This window comes from Cervus elaphus, chromosome 5, assembly GCF_910594005.1.
Source record: "Cervus elaphus chromosome 5, mCerEla1.1, whole genome shotgun sequence".
NCBI lineage: Eukaryota > Metazoa > Chordata > Mammalia > Artiodactyla > Cervidae > Cervus > Cervus elaphus.
Genome location: NC_057819.1, coordinates 118835057 through 118848214, shown reverse-complemented (window position 1 = coordinate 118848214; position 13158 = coordinate 118835057). Strand labels below are relative to the sequence as shown.

At 36.8% G+C, this 13158-nt stretch overlaps 1 pseudogene; it reads right to left on the bottom strand.

Moving 5' to 3' along the window:
• Window positions 1–13158, bottom strand: part of LOC122693251 — a 38176-nt pseudogene that overhangs the window by 14559 nt on the left and 10459 nt on the right.

Below are 13158 nucleotides of genomic sequence, written 5' to 3'. Positions count from 1 at the left end.
GAGAGTGTATATATGTCAATGCTACTTCCTCAAATCGTCCCATCCTCTCCTTCCCCCGCTGTGTCCAGAAGTCCATTCTCTATACGGATGTGTCTCCATGGTTGTCTCCTTTAAATATTTATGGCATTAGATTTGTCTTTTTTTTTTTTTCATTTGATTGATGTTAAATTTCCTTTGTGGATTTTTTACTTTTTCATTTTTGTTGCTCCTTTGTTAGATATTAGAGGAAATAAAAACTAAATGGATTTTATTTTTCTCATCATCTTAAACTGGAGTCCTCTGGACAAGTTTAGCTAGCATTAAAATAAACATTCCTTGAAAATTTGAAGGAATTTATTCTCAAAACTCTGCAGGCCTGTCACCTTTTGTTGGAGTGATGGGTGGTGGTTGATAGGTATACTTATTCAATAGTTTTTTCCAACTATCATTATTGGCCTATTTATATTTTCATCTCTTCTTTGATTAATATTGGTAACTAATTTATTTTACCCTGTATTGTATTAATATATATAATACCCTAATCCCACATTATACACAACAATGAGTATCATTATGCATACTATCTGTAGTTATATACCTCTTTTAAAATTCTTAGTGTTTTGTCTCCTTTTAATCTTCTGTTTATATCAGAACAACTGAGGCATACACACTGGAAACAACCATTAGTCAATTTTAATTACCCCTCATTATAGGTTGTTTTTTTCTTCTGACTTATTATTTAACGTTTCTTTAAAATTGTTCTCATTCTATCTTCCTTCCTCTTCTTCATTTTTTGATCTGTTAGTATTCTCACCAATTTTTATTATTCACAGCAGAAAACATTTGTTGGTTTTGGATTAATGAAGAGACAAGGATGTGTTTTCATTTGAGACCTGAGTTTGGCTATAAGCTTTTCAAAATGCCCTGTTGATACCAAATAAGTACTATCATTAATTTACAGATGCTCTCAAACCTAAGATATCCTAAAGGGAATATATTTTTATCTACAATGCTCACCATCAACTGGCAGGTTTTGTGAAAAATCTTCAAGCTCTTCAGGTGAAAGCTCAATCCCCATATTTTCCAAAAATGTGTCCAGGTTAATCACATCAACCTTTCCTCCTTATAACAGGCAAGAAAGATATAAAGATGTGAGAAAAATCTGCATTAATTCATATGTATTATTGTTAACACTTTAATCAAGAAGACATTAAGGTACAGTAACACCCAGTCAAGGGTACAAGGAGGATCAACTGATAATTTGACTTTATCTTTCATTCAATCAACAAAGTGCAAATTTTAAAAGGACTGGGTAATTTTCCAGGGATTTATGGCACAACATATATAACACATGCATAAATATTGAGAAAGTATACATATGGGATTTTTAATGTAATAAAAAATAAGTTAGCATATGTGAAAATATACAATAATATCTCAGATTTATTTGATTTCTCATCATATTTTTCACTCACTTTTAAGATTCTTCACACTGTCTAGCAACCTTTTTTGAAACACCTTTCCTTCAACTGTAAGAAAAGGCATAATTCATGTCAGAGAAAAAATAAAAAGGGGATTCACCTAAAAAAAAATTCTGCAATTCTTCTCCTAATCCCATAATTTCAAAAAGAGAATTTTAATAATTCTTTTCTCCTGAAATGTACCTTTTTGCTCTCAAATACTAACAAAATTTGTTTGGAGAAAGACTTTAATGAGACAAATCTATTAGCTCTTGGATAAAAACAATGATTATTGGTCTAAACCTTGTGTAAAAGTGAAGTTGCTCTCTCTGTCTTGTCCAACTCTCTGGGACCCCATGGACTATACAGTTCATGGAATTCTCCAGGCCAGAATATTGGAGTGGGTAGCTGTTCCCTTCTCCAGGGGATCTTCCCAACCCAGGGATGGAACCCAGGTCTCCTGCATTGCAGGCAGATTCCTTACCAGTTGAGCTACCAAGGACACCCTAAACCTTGTATATCCCATTTGATTTTCTTTTATCTCTGACTTCTTCCTTTGTACCCTTTACTCTTCCATTTTCACACTGTTTCACTTACTATCAGGCATATTAGTGGAATCAAAGACAGTAAATCATATAATTTCTTGGTAGGAATGAGTGAAATAGCTATTGCCTACCATAATATAAATTAAATGACCCAGATTTTCTTTGGCAAAAATCAAGTACTAAAAGTTTTCCAAAATGATTACAAAAAGAAAAAATAACAACTTGCTAGCAATATGGAGTTATTTTAGAAGAAAACTACACAGTCAAGCACTCTAAAGCCATTTGAAGAATACATATATAATTTAAAAATCCTTACCATCAACTGGTAGAGTTTTTACTAAATTCAAGTATTCCTTATCTGTGACTTCTACTTTCATGTCTTTCAGAGCTTTTTCTAGGTCACTGACATCTATCTGCTTTCCTAAAAAAGACAGAAATGGTGATAAAAAGAATTTTATAAGGATAAAAATCAGTGAGTTATTACAACAAAAGCTGCTAACTAGTAACATTTTCACTCATGCACTATAATTTTGTGGGTACTTAAAAATAATGTGTTGTAAACAAACAAAAAAACTAACATTTATGACCACCCTGATTATGTAAGTGGTAAAAAAAAAAAAAAGCCAAATATTGGTTCTTTTCTTCACTAAATAGATATTTAAGTATTTCTCCTGATAGTTTTGAAATTATCATTATGCTAAGAGAAATGCAATCTTAGGTACATAAATTTCATCTAGAAAGGCATATAAATTATATGCCTTGTATTAACTAATTAATAAAATGTATATAAAAACATGTATAGTTGATACTTGTTAGAAAGTATCTTTAAAAAAACAGGGCCTCAGGCTTCCATAATAATTTTTATTTTACACTGTTTGTATGGTAAGTAATTTTTTTATTATTACTTTTATACTTTGCAAGGAAAAACAATTTTGGTTTAGTTAAGTCCTTTGGTTTAAATCAGCAGAAAATGAGTCTCTGAAAGCTTACTGTCTATAAAGTCTAGAATCCAAAACTTTTAGTCAATAAATTAGGTATGTTGCATATTTCAAGTATGTATGTCCAGTACAGATTTCTTTTTATTTATTCTGCTTGGGATTCACTTGGCTTCTTTAAATTGACATCCTTTCTCTCTTCTGGAAAGTTCTCTTCAAATATTGATTCTGTCTCATTCTCTCTCTTCTTCCTGACATTCCAATTAAAAATACATTAGATTTTCTTATTATTCTGTATGTCTCTTAATCATTCTTTCACATTTTCCATTTTTTGGTCTTTCTGTGCTACATACTTTATAAATTCTTAAGTTCCTTAGTTCTTTCTTCAGCTTTTTAAAAGTTACCATTCAATCCATCTAATGTTTTAACTTTCTATTGCTTTTATTTCTTGAAGATCTCTTTGGTTCTTTATCAAATCTGTCTGCTCTTCATTCACATATTCAAGGCCCTTTTTCAATTCTTAAAATATATTGAGTGATTATTTAACATTTTTTTTTCTGATAATTCCAAAATCTAAATCTGATTCTGTCATATGTTATTTATGATGGCTGTTACTCATCATGCCATGCTTAGTTACTCATTGTGCCAATGTGTTTAGTAATTTTAGACCAGGAACTTCTTTGTATGTGAAAATCTTTGTTTTGAGAAGATGAGTATCCTTCAGAACTTTCAGAATTCAGTTCAGTTCAGTTGATCAGTCATGTCTGAGTCTTTGTGATCCCATGGACTGCAGCATGCCAGGCTTTCCTGTCCTTCACCAACTTCTGGAGCTTGCTCAAACACATGTCTATTGAGTTGGTGATCCAACCTTTGGTGATCTCATTGTCTGTCATCCCCTTCTCCTCCCTCCTTCAATCTTTCCCAGCATCAGGGTCTTTCCCAATGAGTCAGTTCTTCACATCAGGTGGCCAAAGTATTGGAGTTTCAGCTGCAGCATCAGTCTTTCCAATGAATTCAGGACTAATTTCCTTTAGGTTGACTGGTTTGATCTCCTTGCAGTCCAAGAGACACTCAAGAATCTTCTCCAATACCACAGTTGCAAATTTCTTTTAGGATTACTTTAAATTCTCAGCCTAAGTTAGTGTAAATTTGATAAGTAAGCCTGCGTAAAGGTCATCTTGTGTTTATAAATTGAGTTAGACAGTCTTCCTTGCAGTCCAGAGACATATTTCTAATTCGCTCTTATGCTATACACATAGCTTTTCAAGTCTTAGCTTTAGGGCAGGTGTACTTAGTTGCTCAGTAGTGACCGACTCTTTGCAACCCTCCAGACTGTAGCCCACCAGGCTCCTCTGTCCATGGAATTCTCCAGGCAAGAACACTGGAGTGGGTGGCCATTTGTTTCTCCAGTGGATCTTCCCGACCCGTGGCTCAAACCCACCATATTTCCTACTTTGGGCAGGCTCTGGGTTTTGCTTCCTTTCTACTGAGTTCTGGCAGACAGTCAAAACTGCCTAGATTCACTTAGTTCAGCAAATGCTTAGAGAATGAAATGTGGTTTCAGGGCTCTTCTTCTTCAGGTTCCAGGCTTTTGGTATGTATATTCCTTAAGGATACACATTTATGGAAACATTTAAGAATTCTTTTAAAATTAGATTCTATCCGCATTATTAGTTGTTTTCAACATCCAGGCACATAGCACAGCATGCTGCTAGAAATGGGCATCTTCTCAGAACGTTTGTGAAAAGTGTACCTGGGTAGCTATGTACTTGTTTGTGTTCTACTGAGCTCTCAGGTTTTCTTTTGTTCTACTCCTCCCCATTTCTCTGTAATGAACAGTAGTTATTTTATATGGCTATTCCTTTGCAATTCCAGAGATAAATGAGTTTCCTCTGATTATGTCAGCTTCAGAGTTGGGAAAGATATATTACTGAATTTTTATGATAAAAATGGCCTTTTCTATTTCATTTATTATTGGATCTTTTTCTTTGCTGTTAACGAAACAAGCTGGAGCACTCCTACCATCATTTCCACACAACTGGGTCAAACAGAAGCCTCCATAGGGTCTGGCCAGGGAGCAACGGAGCCCACTCCATGGAGGAGGGAGGGCAGGGTGACTGGACGCAGCTTTCATAGTGATGACCCTTCTCTCATGCCCGGAGGTCCAACTATGCATATATGAGGAACAGAAGTGGATTCATTTTTCCTTCATTGTCCACTTTAAGGATTCACATAACTATTGAGCAGAAAAAAGCACCCAAAGTCCTTTTAGAAGGACCTCTTCTAGATCAGAAAAACAAGTGTAGGATCAGATTCAAAGATTCCATTTAAGCACAAAATTTTACCTAATTTTGTAAGGAAGCTATTGGAATGGTTATGTTACAATATCAATGAGGATAATATCTGGCAAAGTCAGGATTGCTCCTTAGTTGCACCAGATAAAATTTCAAATGGATACTTGCTAAAACACTACATAAAACAACAGACTGCTACAGAAATAAGTTCACTACATTATTAAACACTGATTAGGACATTTGTGCATGATATCAGAGTACATGGCCAATTCAAACCTCCTCTGAAACTAGAATAATTCTAGAAAATCTATAACTGTGAGATTTTGATTAGAACCACACCTTAAGGGACCTTTTGAACATATCCAAAAGGGTTTTATACAGTTGCTTCTGAGTTATGAACATGTACTAACAGTATGTTTATTTTCTGGGTGGATTTTTAAAAACTATTTATTTATTTATGGCTGCCTCAGGTCTTAGTTGCATCATGAGGGATCTTTCATTGTGGGTGTGTGGGCTCTAGAGTTCACAAGCTCAGTAATTGTGACACATGCACTTAGGCGCCCCATGGCATGGAGGATCTTGGTTCCCCAACCAGGGACCAGGGATCAAATTCATGTTCCTTGCATTAGAAAGTGATTTTCTTAATCATTGAACCACCAGGGAAGCCCCCTGGATGGATTTTTAACATTCTTGTGTCAAAAATTCATAACGCTCAGACTGGCTAACAAACTTGTAGATACACTACCCTACTATACCTACTGAGGGCATTCCAACTTATCTATTCAATTTTAGAGAATTCATTTTATTTTGGTAATCATTCATGATTATATAAGATTCTGCATAATATTTAGAAACTTCATCATCTTTTTAATACCAAAACCTCTGGTAAAATAGAAGAGACATCAGAACTGGAAAGTTACATCTTTCAAGACCGCTGAGAGCTTCAATAAGCAGGTTGTTGCTTCCTTGGTGGTTCAGACAATAAAGAATCTGCCTGAAACGTCAGAGACTCAGGTTTAACTGCTGGGTCGGGAAGATTCCCTGGAGAAGGGAATGGCAACCCACTCTAGCATTCTTGCCTGGAGAATTCCATGGATAGAGGAGCCTGGAGGGCTACAGTCCATGGAGTTACAAAGAGTCGGAAATGTCTGAGTGACTAACACTTGCATTTTCACTTTTTCATGTAAGTCACTTGCTGACCCAAGGTCCAAGCTCCACAGAAACAAAAATTACATAATGTCAAAAGCTTCCACACAAAACCATTAGAATAAGAAAACACTGACTGTCAGTGCACTGTATACTTTTCATACATTTTTATTCTTATTTTGTCATGTTTTTCTTTTTACTTGTTTAATTTCATACATTTCTGACTTAGCCAATCATAATCTCCATTACTATTAATAAAAACTTATTGAAGTTTAATTTTATTAGAGACAATCACTTTACTAGAGTTAGGACAATCCTAACTTTATAATTCAGCTTTTTACTGTCAAGCCAACTTAAAGAATTCTGATTATGTTCTTGTTGTTGTTCAGTTGCTAAGTCAAGTCCTACTCCTTGTGACCCCAGTAGACTACAGCATTTCAGGCTTCCCTGTCCTTCACTGTTTCCCAGAGTTTGCTCAAACTCATGTCCATTGAGTCAGTGATGCCATTCAGCCATCTCATCCTCTGTCACCCCCTTCTCCTCCCTCAGTCTTTCTCAGTATCAGGGCCTTTTCCAATGAGTTGGCTCTTTGCATGAGGTTTCCAAAGTACTCGGGCTTCAGCTTCAGCATCAGTCCTTCCAATTAATATTCAGGGTTGACTTCCTTTAGGATTGACTGGTTTGATCTCTTTACTGACCAAGGAACTCTCAAGAGTCCTCTCCAGCACCACAGTTTGAAAGCATCAGTTCTTTGGCACTCAGCCTTCTTTATGGCCCAACTCTCACATCCGTACACGACTACTAGAAAAACCATAGCTTTGACTATACAGACCTTTGTTGACAAAGTGATGTCTCTGCTTTTTAATATGCTATCTAGGTTAGTCATAGCTTTTTTTCCAGTGAGCATGCATCTCTAATTTCATTACTGCAGTCACCATCTGTAGTGGTTTCGGAGCCCAAGAAAATAAAATCTCCCACTGCTTCCACTTTTTCTCTACCTAATTGCCATGAATTGATGGTACTTGATGCTGTGATATTAGTGTTTTGAATGCTGAGTTTTAAGCCAGCTTTTATAGAGACAATTCTAAGTGCATGTCTTTTCAACAGTCTCAGTAGATCTTGTCTCTTTATAAAGAGCCCAAAGGGATAGAATCTTTTCTAAGGAAATAGCTAATATCTGGTGGAACAGATTCCCAAGTATAATGCATTTCACTCATGGGAATAAAAAAAAAAAAAACTGAGTCTCACCTTGTCTGGCCTAGTATAAAATACAGTTCATGTCCTATTCAGAGAATAGGAGCAAATCTGGACAGTTCCTAATTGTCTTTCTTGTAGTCTTGGTTGATAGAGGATCAAATTGTGGAAGTAGGACTACAAATAATTTCCACACTATTAAGAAAAGGCTGTTGCCAAGCTATGAAACATTATCAAATGAATCCAAATTACAAAAAATAAACAAAACACTTATTTGTATAGCAGCATAATTTATTGCTAGAAAAACAAGACCCTAAGGACAGTTATTGAATTATGAAGAGTAAATACCAGATTTAGAAATATAATATTGTCTCTATAATAAAAGACACATTCTCATAATGTTGGGGAAAATTCTACATATAATGATATGAGGCTAATATAATTGTCTAGAAAATTGTGATGTTGATGACCGACTCAAATAATTATGTCTATATATAGTATTATCTCAGTTATTGCCCAAATTTTGAAATTCTTGTCTTGGAATTCTTGTCTAGGAATACCTACCTTCCTAGTACCTCTGTTGCAAAAGCATGGGAAATCATAGCAGATAAATGAGAATGTTTAGTTAATGAAAGGTTAGAATAGCAAATTAACGGAATGAAGGGATGGGAGAAATATCATTAAAACACAGTTAAGAATTAAGAAATATTTTACTTACCTAAAACAGTACTCAGTTCTTTCATCACTGTATCTACTTTGATCTTCTCTTCATCTATAAGACATGGTAAAATTTAGACACTGATAAGCCCAAACTCAGAAAAAAAGCAAAAACTACAAAGTTCTTAAATTAAGAAGTCAAGCCTGGATGAAGGCTATTGACTATATTCTGTCCTTTTAAAATTTATGATTCCTGGACTTTAAGGATAGGTCCATTATCTACAACAGGGATTAAGATTGCTTACATCATAAAGTCTATGTTAGGCAAAATGTTTTCTAAGTCTCTTGGACTCATGTTTCTAACTCCATATTTCCCTAGTAATGGCTGATAATATATGACTGGTATACATTTAAGGCTATTTTTTATGGTATTATGTCACTTTATATAGCTGGGAAAAGACAAAGAATGCCAGGAAAAGGAGCAATGAAGAGCAAATTGTGTGGTGAACTAAAGCTTTTAAATTTTGCCTGAGGGAAAAATGCCATGTAAAGAATGGAAAGATGAGGCAAAAAAGGCTGGTTGGAGTTAACAATTTAGACGTTGACATCAGACTGTCTGGATCTGGGAAAACAGCAGTGAAAAAAAGATGAAAATTCTGGCTCCACAAATTTTATATTAATTTGTTTTGTTTATGACTGTATCTCTTTTGCATTCCAATTCCCTATGATGAAAGGACATCTTTTTTTTGCTGTTAGTTCTGGAAGGTCTTATAGGTGTTCATAAAACTGGTCAACGTCAGCTTCTTCAGCATTAGTGGTTGGGGCATAGACTTTGATTACTGTGATGTTGAAAGGTTTGCCTTGGAAATGAACTGAGATCATTCTTTCATTTTTGAGGCTGCACCCAAGTACTGCATTTTGGACTCTTGTTGACCATTTCTTCTAAGGGATTCTTGCCTGCAGTAGTAGATATAATGGTCATCCGAAGTAAACTTGCCCATTCCTGTCCATTTTAGTTCACTGATTCCTAAGATGTTGATGTTCACTCTTGCCATCTCCTGCTTGACCATGTCCAATTTACCTTGATTCATGGACCTAACATTTCAGGTCCCTATGCAATATTGTTCTTTACAGCATCAGACTTTACTTTCACCACCAAACACATCCACAATTAAGTGCTTTTTCCGTTTTGGCCCAGCCACTTCATTCTTCCTGGAGCTATTAGTAATTGTCTTTCACTCTTCCCTAGTAGCATATTGGACACCTTCCAACCTGGGGGGCTCATCTTCCAGTATCGTGTGTGTGTGTGTGTGTGTGTGTGTGTGTGATTCACTCAGTCATGTCTGACTCTGTGCAACCCCATGGACTGTAGCTCACCAGCCTCCTCTGTCTATGGGATTCTCTGGGCAAGAATACAGGAGTGGGTTGCCATTCCCTTCTCCAGTGAATCTTCCTGACCCAGGAATCGAACCCAGGTCTCTTGAATTTCAGGCAGATTCTTTACCATCTGAGCCACTGGGGGATCCCTCTGGTATCATATCTTTTTACCATTTCATACTGTTCATGTGGTTCTCGTGGCAAGAATACTAGAGCGGGTTTGCCAATCCCTTCTGCAGTAAATTATGTTTTATCAGAACATTTCATTATGACCCATTCCTCTTGCATGGCCCTGCACAGCATGGATCATAGCTTCATTGAGTTATACAAGCCCCTTTGCCACGACAAAGTTGTGATCCATGTAGGGGAACAAATGACTGGTCCAAAACTGGAAAAGAAGTATGACAAGGCTGTATATTGTCACCCTGCTTAGTTAACTTATATGCAGAGTACGTCATGTGAAATGCAGGGCTGAATGAATCACAAGCTGGAATCAAGATTGCTGGAAAAAATTTCAGCACCCTCAGATATGCAGACGATACCACTGTAAATGGCAGAAAGTGAAGAGGAACTAAGAGCCTCTCGATGAGGGTGGAAAAGAGTGAAAAATCTGGCTTAAACCTCAACATTTATAAAACTAAGATCATGGTGTCTGGTCCCATCATGTGTGAGTGCATGCTTAGTCACTTCAGTCATGTCTGACTCTTTGCTGCCCTGTGAACTGTAGTCCACCAGGCTTCTCTATCCATGGGATTCTCCAGGCAAGAATACCGGAGTAAGTTGAAATGCCCTCCTCCAGGGGATCTTCCCAAATTGGGGACTGAACCTGTGTCTGCCTGCATCTCTTGTATTACAGAGGGATTATTTACCACCTGGGAAGCCCCTGGTTCCAAGACTTTATGACAAATATAAAGGGAAAAAATGGAAGCAATGGCAGATTTTATTTTCTTGGGCTCCAAAATTACTGTGGACAGAGACTGCAGCCATTAAATATAAAAGACGCTTGCTCCTTGGAAGGAAAGCTATGACAAACCTAGACAGCATATTAAAAAGCAGAGACATCACTTTGCCGACAGAAGTCTGTATAGTCACAGCTATGGTTTTTCCTGTAGTCATGTACAGATGTGAGAGTTGGACGATAAAGAAGGCTGAGTGCCAAAGAATTGATGCTTTCAAATTGTGGTGCTGGAGAAGACTCTTGAAAGACCCTAGGACTGCGAGGAGATAAAACTAGTAAATCCTAAAGGAAGTCAACCCTGTATATTCATTGGAAGGAATGATGCTGAAGCTGAAGCTCCAAAACTTTGGCTACCTGATGTGAAGAGCCAACCCATTGGAAAAGACCAAGATACTAGGAAAAATGAAAATGAAAGTCTTTCAGTCATGTCTGACTCTTTGCAACCCTATGGACTGTCTATATAGTCTATGGAATTCACCAGGCCAAAATACTGAAGTGGGTAGCCTTTCCCTTCTTCAGGGGATCTTCCCAACCCAGGTCTCCCACATTGCTTAGCACTGTCTGGCATATTGAGTTGAGTTTGTTGGGACTGAGTCTTTATTTATGCTTCCTTCAGTAGATCTGCATTTTGCCAGGTATTTACCAAGTAATTTTCTGTACTAAGATTTGGCAGAAAACTTTCTTGGAAATAAAATTCATGTTAAAATAAAAAGCAAAAGGTGAAGAATGAAGGCTGTTAGATTAAGATTTAGGTCTAAAGCAGAAACAATTTGAAATTATAGGTAACAAAAATAACGAAGAGCTAACACTTCACAACTGTAAGAATGACTATTATCATTCTAACAAAAGACAAGAGATAAATGCTGGGGAGGATGTGGAGAAGAGGGAACCTTTGTTCACTGTAAACTGGTACAGCCACTGTGGAAAACAGCATGGAAGTTCCTGAAGAAACCATATGATCCTTGGACTGCAAAGAGATCAAACCAGTCAATCTTAAAGGAAATCAGTCCTGAATATTCATTGGAAGGACTGATGCTGAAGCTGAAGCTCCAATACTTTGCTACCTGATGCGAAGAACTGACTCATTGGAAAAGACCCTGATGCAGGGCAAGACTGAGGGCAGGAGAAGAGGGGGACAATGAAGTATGAGAGGATGAGATGAGTCGGTTGGCATCATCGACTCAATGGACATGAGTTTAAGCAGGCTCCAGGAGTTGGTGATGGACAGAGAGGCCTGGCATGCTACTACAGTCCATGGGGTCGCAAAGAGTTGGACACGACTGAGCAACTGAACTGACCATATGATCCAACAATTTCACTTCTGGGTACATATACAGAGCAAATGAAAACAGAATTTCAAAGAGATATATGTGCTTCCATGTTCACTATAGTATCTTTCACAATAATCAAGATATGAAAACAAAGTATCTGTCAATAGATGAATAAAGAAGATGTGATGTATTATACACAATGAAGAGTTATTCAGTCATGATAATGAAGGATATCTTCTCATTTGTGATAACATGGATGGACTCTGAGTGCATTATGCTAACTGAAACAAATCAGACCAAGAGAGGCTAATATGATATGATACCACCCACAAAAACATATATATATGTATACACACATATAAAAGCTGAGCCTACAGAAACAGAGAACAGAATGAGAGTTACCGGGGCTGGGGGGTGGAGAAATGGGGAGATGTTGGTCAAAGGGTACAAACTTCCAGTTATAAGGTGAATAAATTCTGAGCATCTAATGTACAGAACACTACATTTTATATGGTAAAGACTGTAGTTAATAATACTAATTGTATACTTGAAATCTGCTTGGAGACTAGATCTTAAATGTTAGAAAAGAATTATAATAATGTGATGTGTTGGAGGTGTTAGCTAACACTATGGTGATAGTCATTTTGCAATATATGTCTATCAAATCAACAGATTGTGTACCTTAAACTTACACAATGTTATGCATCAATTTGGAAGGACTGATGCTGAAACTCCAGTACTTTGGCCGCCTCGTGCGAAGAGTTGACTCATTGGAAAAGACCCTCATGCTGGGAGGGATTGGGAGCAGGAGGAGAAGGGGACAACAGAGGATGAGATGGCTAGATGGCATCACCGACTCAATGGGCATGAGTTTGACTAAACTCCGGGAGTTGGTGATGGACAGGGAGGCCTGGCATGCTGCGATTCATGGGGTCGCAAAGAGTTGGACACAACTGAGCGACTGAACTGAACTGAACTGACTGAAAGACAGACAGAAAAAAAAAGACTCAATAGGCCTGAAAGAGTATAAGAGTGGTTACAGTGCTCACCATCATACAGTAGTTTTTCTATCAAATCCATGAATTCTTCTTCTGTGATCTTGATTCCCATGCTTTCTAAAAAAGTGTCCAGCTTATTGACATCAATATTGCCTCCTAAATAGAGGATAGGAAAGAAATATAGTAAAATTGCATGATTCTAAAACACATTCACTCTATATTAATATTCTTCTTTACTGAGCATGTATTTTATTACAATAAAAATATTTCATTCATTTCTGAGTATTATTGTTAACATTTTCAAGACAAACACCAAAATGTCAGTTTTGTCCAGCTAATACAAT